Genomic DNA, 8,547 nt, shown 5'->3' on the forward strand with positions numbered 1-8,547 from the left:
TCAGTCCAAGTGTGACTGAAGCTCTGACTCAGACAGTACACCTGGGACTAGGGTGAAAGCAGCAGGTATGCAATCCTCAGGACCTTCTTGACCTGAGGCACTGCCCAGGTCCAAGCCCCATCTATGTTCCACTGGGGTTGTGGTGGTTTGACCTAGAATGCCCTGGATTGCCTGTTTTGTCTCTTCAGGACCAGCCATGTCCTTGGGATAGGTTGGGGGCCAGCCACAAGCCATCCTGACAACTCCTGGGATATCTAAAAGACAGTTGGGTCCTTGGCTTTGGGAGGAGAAGAGAGATGGTGGGGTCATCTGTGTAGTCACTCCCCCTCACAGAAGTAGGAGCTTTCCCCCAGCTCAAAGAGCACAGGCAGTCTACTGTGCCCTGTGTCCACAGCGTCAGGGTCCAGCAGGAACAGGCTGAGTTATATAGTGCACCAGCTGCTTCCCTGAGTCAGGGTTACTGTTCTCTGCCCCAGTAGGCCTGGGGGACTCTTGGGGAGATAGGAGCTCTTGAGTTCTGGCCAGGCTGCTTGCTGTCCAGGTCAGACAGGCTCATGTTGGTCATGGTCACTGAGGGGCTGAACAGGTTCAGCAGGGCGCTGGTGTCCACGCTGAAGGCATGGCTTGTCAGCATGGTCTGCAGGTTGTCCAGTCCATGGCATCCCAGTGATCATTGAGCTCTTTCTTGTCTAGGCACTTGTCTAGGCTATGCTGAGGCACTTCTCAGAGGTAGAAGGGGGTGGAGGAGCAGGGGTATTGACTCCGGTTGTGTCCATAGGGGCTGTGTTTGGGGCAGTAGGATTAGGCTCACTCTCTCAAAGTCAATGAAGGCAGCTGGGGATAAAGGTGTATCCATGGAGGATGGATGCCCAGGGCTTGCCTCCAGTACCCGAGGGTTCTGAGGTGGGTTGGGAGGGGCTCTTCTTTGACATGGATCAAGGTGCTGCTGGACAGGAGCCTCTCATCTATGCTCCTGCCTGGGGATGCCAAAGAGCTGGTAGGAGTCAGTTCAGTGATCAGAGATTATGGGTCCAGAGCTGGTGACAGCGTCAGGGGTGTAAAGGCTAGAGCTGCTGTAGGCTGGAGATGGAGCTGAGTATGGACCAGGACCATGGACATGCTCCAGGGAGTACTGTCGACTTGAGCACAGAGTGTGCTGAGCTGCTGTCACTCAACATCAGAGGCATCTTTCTCTTCACTCCCAGAATCTGGTTTGACTGCATCAGTGTGATCAGGAACTGAATGAGCTTGTTGACAACTTTTTGCTGCTGGGCATGCTTCTGCCGCAGGCTGGCCACTTCCCCCCACAGGTCTTGGTCCTCGTGTTTCATGGCCAGGAGCTTGGAGTCCATACACTCCTGTTTCCCCTTCATCAGCTGCACATCCGTCAACAGCCTGGTGATACTGTCTGGCATATTTTTATGTCCTCACTCTTCACTCTTCAAGGTGGACACGCTGGTCACTTTCCTCTTGATGTTCTCAAGGAGCTGTCCCTGGCCACACAGGAAACATGGATGCTGGAACTCTGTCATCCCTCTCAGGCTTGACCAGGCCACCCTGTGCAGTGTGGACTACTTTCTGAAGCCATACATGTTGAGCTGCAACACGAAGCTGGCCATGTTGTTGTGCTTGAAGTATTTGGACAGTACCTTCTTGGCAAACTGGCCTTGGTCAAATACCTGGAAGCTGTTCCCACTCAGACTCCAGCAGATTAGCGCGTCGGTGTCCAGGTCGCTCATGAGGGTCCACAGTTTAGTTAGGAAGACAGGTACGTTGCTGGACCCCGCTGTACAGGAGAACACAACCAGATCCATCTCAGACGAAACCGGTGGAGGCTGGGATGGCGTCCTAGAAGAGTGGTTGAGGGCTGAGCTAGTGTCATTACTGCCCCTGATGTCTGGATGCTCCACAGCCCTCTGCGTACACACAGCAAGGCTTCCTGTGGCTGTAGCCATCTTGCTACCAGCGCGCTCTCGATAGGGCCGCAACCCCTTTGTTTCTAGCAAATATTAATAGACACTATTTGCTAATGTAGAATGTAAATTATCTAGACAAATGACTCAACCTCACCAAGGTATTGTTCCCAACTGGTACTATAATAGTGTGTTCAAAACATAACCCTGCCTATTGTATTAGGTGAATTGTTTATGGTGATAAACCATATGGCATGGCTTTCAGATTCCATGAGTTTGATCCAATTTCCATATTTTATTTATTGTAAAATCAGTTTGTTGGACAAAAGCAATACTATGCCAAGCAGTCAAGCAAGTCAAATCCATGCCTACAGTGTTCAGGCCATTGACAACAAAGCACTACCTCTTTCAAACATTTTCACATTCTTTGTCAATTTTAAAATATTTTTCCACCCTTCTCCAATCTTCTCTTTCAGCAGGGTTTTTCTGGTTCTGTTCTTTTAAAATTCTTGGTTATGCAGTCATAACCTCTCTCTCTCTCTCTCTCTCTCTCTCTCTCTCTCTCTCACACACACACACACACACACACACACACACACACACACACACACACACACACTCCTGGATGTTTTTCCTTCTATGCAAAATGGATATTGTGGGCAAGTTCTGCTTCTGGGGAGCTTATCTTTTACTATTGTCATTCAAGGCTAATTGAGAGTGGGACTATAGTGATGTTGCTATCTATCTAATTTGGGTTTAAATGACAATGTCCCATACGATGACCATCTGTAGGTCATATTTCTTCCTGGATTTATTTAATGGAGATGGGAAGGTGGTAAGGGAGTTAGCCCAGTGGCTAAACATGTGCTTAATCTCTTCAAGGCCTGTGTTTAATATAAAGTAACAAAACCAACCAAACAAAACAGCATGTGGGAAACTGTCCATAGAATCATATGTATGGGCCAAGACAGGGGTAAACACTGATAAAAGAGTATGGACTGTAGTTACCTGACATTTGCTCACCCAACTTATTCAAACTTTAAGACCTAGTAGAACCCATCTGCCTCTGTATGGTACTTAACCCTGCCATGATAATAATGGACTGAATCTCTGAAACTGTAAGCAAGCCACCCCAATTAAATGTTTTCATTCATAAGAGTTGCCATGGTCATGGTGTCTCTCTTCACAGCAATAGAAACCCTAACGAAGACAGTGCCTGACAACTAGAACCACAGTTATCTTACTACATTAGCAGAAAAAAAAAAAAAAAACATGTTTGAGTGAGATTTGACCCATTCATATCCTTATATTTCTTGAGTGATTATTATTTCTTTGTTACCAAGTTCAACTAACACAATACTCTCTGCTGTGACCATCATTGTTCCTTCTGAAATAAAGACTTTGTGACAGCCCTTTAAGCAGTGCTGGACAGTAGACACAGTCCTGTTAGAGTACATTACTATTTAACAGAAAACAAATTACATTGATGTTTTCAGTACCAACTATAGATACAAAAGAATAGTGGGTTCAAAGTTTACATACCAGGGAACTAGGGTTTGAATTGGCTTTGTCCAGCAGCAGGGCCACCTGTAGAATTTTAGCTGCTAATTAAATCACCCCCAATTAGGTTCACAATAGCTCACTGTCATTTTCCAAGATCTAGCTTTCATCCTCACAGTCACATGGGGTAAATAAGATGGCATTGAAAGGTTCACTACTGCTTTCTTTGAAATCTACGATGGTGAAAAAGCTAACCTGTCCTCCAGGAACATGGTATTGCTTTTGATGTATTATTTTATTTATTTATTTATGTGTGTATTTATTTATTTATTTATGGTGTTCTAGTAAACTGAACTTCTCTTTTCTAGCTGATAAAAATTAATAATTCTTCTATATAGTGTGGTTGGAGAGATAGCTCCATTGGCAAAGTGCTTGCTACAGAAGCATGGGGACCCAAGTTTAAATTCCAGCACCTGCCTAAAAAATGTCAGACCAGTGGTGTGCCCCTGTAATCCCAATGCAGAGAGGCAGAGACAGCAGGGTCCCTGGGCCAGTCAGTCTAGCTGAATGAGTGAGCACCGATTTAGTGACAGACCCTGTTTCAAAATATATGGTGGCAAGCAATTGCGAAGAACACTCAGCATCTGCCTTAGGCCTGTATGTACATGTGCATCTCCATGTGTGAACACACATGACCATGTACACGGGGTGGGGGGAAGAAGGAGAGAGAGAGAGGGAGGGAGATATTTTTTCTATGTACTGAGTATATTCATTGCATTCCTGCATCCTAGAACCGTGAAAAGAACTGGGCAGGCTACGGCATCCCATAAAATAAACAAGAGCTTTAAGTTTCACTGACAATCATAACTGTGCAGCCTGCCTAGTGGAATTCAGAGAAGTTTGGTTTCTGGGAGTCTGTTCAGGTACAATGTCCAACATGCACCTGAAGAATAAATAATATTGCATTATGTTTTCTATGGTTTTTTCCCCAATCTGCTTTCACCTGTGTATTATTTGGGGCTGGTTGGCGCGGCTGTGGGACAAGAGTGGCAGCAGGCGGAAAAGCCGTACTCGTTACAAATGGCGAATACATAAAAATGGGTTAATAATAAAGGCAGAGCTAGCCGATAAGAAACAAGTAACCGGACCAACACAATAATATCAAATACAGAGTCTCTGTGTATTATTTGGGGCTGGCTGGCGCGCTTGCGGGACAAGAGTGGCGGCGGGAAGAAAAACCGTACTTCTTACCTTTACCTGTTAGCTATTGTGAATAGTCTTTTTCTAATGGTACTGCTGTTATGAAATAAAAAAATGTTGTGGGAGCACATGACCTTCCCAGTGAACTACAGCACGTAGAAACTCCTGCCTCCCCATACTTTAAGTTATAGGTATAATCCAAACCTTCCCTTGCCACAGTTACTTAAATAACTCAGTACAACCAGTTATAGGTTCCTCTTTATTCAAATTAATTTCAGTATCATGTTGCATAGACATATATGCAGGCAAAACATTCATGCATTTAAATAAATAAAAACAAAAGCTATATTTTTAAAGTTGTTATTATGGGTATTATTCCATTTTCTGAGCTTCCTGTCATTGAGACAAAAGTAGCTAAAATAATCAGTTACTAGGAGGAAAGGCACATTTTGGCTCAGATGGACTTGAGGTTTCAACTTAAGTTCCTTTCACTTGGTTCAGCTGCTCTTAGGCCCCAGGTAACTCAGTGTACCCCAGAGGAATTATGTGACAGAAGAAAGCAGCTCAACTTATGGTGGCCAGGTGTTATGAGTCCCAGCCCTGGTCCCAGAACCATGCCAGCCCCAAATAAGACACAGAGATGCTGTATTTGATAATATGCTGTAGGCCAGTTACTAGTTTCTTATTGGCTGGCTCTGTCTTAAATATTAACCCACTTCTATTAATCTAAGTACTTCCATGTGGTCTTATCTTACCGGAGAGAGGAGCTGGCGTTCTTCTCTCTCCATCCTCCATCTTCAATCTCCTCCTACTACTTCCTCTCTCCTCCAGTCTTCTAGTCCTGCCTATCTTCATTTCCTATTGGCCAACAGTGCTTTATTCATTAATCAATAAGAGAAACATATTTACAGAATGACACCTCCCATCAGCCAGGAAGCCAAGGGTTCTTAGTTTTGTAACAAAGTTTTCCTTACGCCCATGGGGCTGTGAATCTTAAATGGATTAATTTACTCATGATCCAATTGCCTCCTAAAGGCACTGAATGCTGCTGCTTTAGGGGCCAGACCTTCAATCTGTGAGCTTTTGGTGGGCAACTGAGAAGCAAACAATAATAATTATATAAAATAACCCACTTATTAAAAAAAATACATGCAAGCACTGTTGGTGTACAGTGAGGCTAAATACTAAATAAATCACTGGGACTGGAGAGATGGCTCACAAGAGCACTTACTGCAATTTTTTAGAGGACACCCAGCTGCCATACATCTAGGATGAAATGACATCTTCTTTTTGCTTCTGTGGGCAGCTTGTTACTTACCTTCTCTAGGTCTGTAGATTGTAGAGTGGTTCTTGTTTACTTGATAGATAATACCCACTTACAAGTGAGTACATACCATGTTTGTCTCTCTGGGTCTAGGTTGCCTCACTTAGGATGATCTTTTTTGTTTTGTTTTGTGTTTTGTTTTTTTAGTTTCATTCATTTTTCTGGAAATTTCATGATGTTATTATTTTTTTTAACACTCCATTGTGTAAATGTACCACATTTTCTTTAATCCACTCTTTGGTTGAGGGACCTCTAGGATGTTTCCAGTTTCTGGCTATTACAAATAAAGCTGCTACTGAGCAAGTGTGCTTGTGATAGCATGCAGCCTCCTTTAGGTATATGCCCAGGAGTGGTATAGCTGGGTCTTGAGGTAGATCGATTTCCAGGTTTCTGAGGAACTGCCATACTGATTTCCAAAGTGGCTGTACAAGTTTGCACTCCCGCCAGCAATGGAGGAGTGTTCACTTCCCTCCACCCTTGCCAGCACGTGTTGTCACTTGTGTTTTTGGCCTTAGCCAGTCTGATGGATGTAAGATGGAATCTCAGAGTTGTCTTGATTTGCATTTCCCTGATGGCTAAGGCTGAGAAACATTTCCTTAAGGGTCACTCAGTCATTTGAGATTCCTCTGTTGAGAATTCTCTAATTAGATATGTACTCCATCTTTTAATTGCATTATTTTCCTTGCTGATGTCTAGTTTCATGTGTTCTTGGTATATTTTGGAGATCAGCCCTCTGTCACATGTGGGGTTAGTGAAGATCTTTTCCCATTCTGTAGGCTGCTGTTTTGTCCTATTCACAGTGTCCTTTGCCTTACAGAAGCTTTTCAGTTTCATGAGGTCCCATTTATTAATTGTTGGTCTTAACAGCTGTGCTATTGACATTCTGTTTAGAAAGTTGTCTCCTGTGCCAATGTATTCAAGAGTATTTCTCATTTTATCTTTTATCAGGTTCAGTGTGTCTGGTTTTATGCTGAGGTTTTTGATCTACTTGGACTTTTTGAATATTGTGTAGGGTGATAGTCATAGATCTATTTGCATTCTTCTAAATGCCAGCATCCAGTTAAAAGAGCAGCATTTGCTGAAGATGCTTTCTTTTTATCTGATTGTATATTTTCAGTTTCTTATAAAAAAAATCAGGTGTCCATAAGTGTGTGTATTTTTGTCTAGGTCTTTGATTCAATCCTAGTGATCAAACTGACTGTCAGAAATTGCCGTCTAAACTTATAATTACCCCAAAACCAGATGCCTAGATGTCAGTGTTAAGAATACAATCAAGGACAGCCAGGGCAATATGGCACCAGCAGAGCCCAGCTATCCAACAACAGCAACCCCTGAATACTTTGAGAAGGCCAATGCACAAGAAAATGACCTTAAAACTAACTTTATGAAGATGATAGAAGTCCTTAAGGATGAATAAATCCCTTAAAGAAATCCAGAAAAACACAAACAATGAGAGGAAATAAATAAATCCCTTAAAGAAAACCAAGAGAAAAGCAAACAGATAGATAAATGAAATGAATAGTAAATATCTTAGTGTGCAAATCAAGTTTTTAGTCTCAACATGAGCTTTGGGCGTTTCTGCTTTTAATTATCTCTGTCACTCTTTACTCCTAGCCCCCACCCAGTTTAGATGCATACTTACATTTTTGTATCTAAATAAAAATAGAGATTCCTTTAGAATGCTTGGCCTGTGTGTTTCCTCCTCTCTTATCATGTGTATTCTTTCTCTGGTTGCCCAGAGCAATAAACAGTAATTTACCTGATTTTATCTTCAACTGTATCTTAAGCTCTGGCAGGGAAAAGACAACAGTCATTCATAAGGTACGTATTCCCTAAATTGCTATACATGTGTCAGTAAAGGTTTCTTTAAAGAGCTTCTCCTCACATCCTGTGATCTAATTTGCAGTTTTTCAAAAATACTTCATTTCCCATGCTACACATACATACCACCATTCAACATACACTTGTGAAATAAATGAATGACTCTAATATGTTTCATTCAAACCTTTGTCTAATCTTGATATGAGAGCAGGTTAGAAACTGTTAAGACTGCTTCAGATCCTAACATTTTAATAGCTTTTTTAGAATAGAATATGACTTCTGAATTTGTCAAATAATTGCTGCTTCTAGTATATATTTCCCTAATTTTTAATGAGCTTAAAAATAATCTTAAAAAATTTATGTAACTAGACAGACACCAGGATCTATTTCCTATGGGTGTAGACACATAGACTGAAAAACTTCCCAAACAGGGCATGGTGGCACACTCTTGTAATCCCAGTACTTGAAAGGTAGTGGCAGGATAATTACTGTGACTTCAAGATCAGGCTGGACTACTTATTGGCAAGCCAGGCCCTCAAAAAACAAAGATAAACAAATTCACAGTATCCTTGTGAGAGTAATTTTGCTTTGGTTGTATTCTTTATGGTTTCTTGGTATAGTTTTGGTTTTTCTCTTAATAGTACGGGTGCTGCCTAGACACATGGGGGGAGGGCCAAGGCCCTGCCCCAAATGATATGACAGACTTTGAAGACTCCCCCATGGAAGGCCTCACCCTCCCTGGGGAGCAGAAAGGGGATAGGTTGGGGTTTGGTGGGGGTGACAGGGGAG

The 8,547-nt window shown here is 42.6% G+C and overlaps 1 pseudogene; it reads right to left on the bottom strand.

The window, feature by feature from the left end:
- Positions 1-254: 254 nt before the first annotated feature.
- Positions 255-1,955, bottom strand: LOC127215438 (heat shock factor protein 1-like; annotated as a pseudogene).
- Positions 1,956-8,547: the final 6,592 nt, after the last annotated feature.

This window comes from Phodopus roborovskii, unplaced genomic scaffold (assembly GCF_943737965.1).
Source record: "Phodopus roborovskii unplaced genomic scaffold, PHOROB, whole genome shotgun sequence".
NCBI lineage: Eukaryota > Metazoa > Chordata > Mammalia > Rodentia > Cricetidae > Phodopus > Phodopus roborovskii.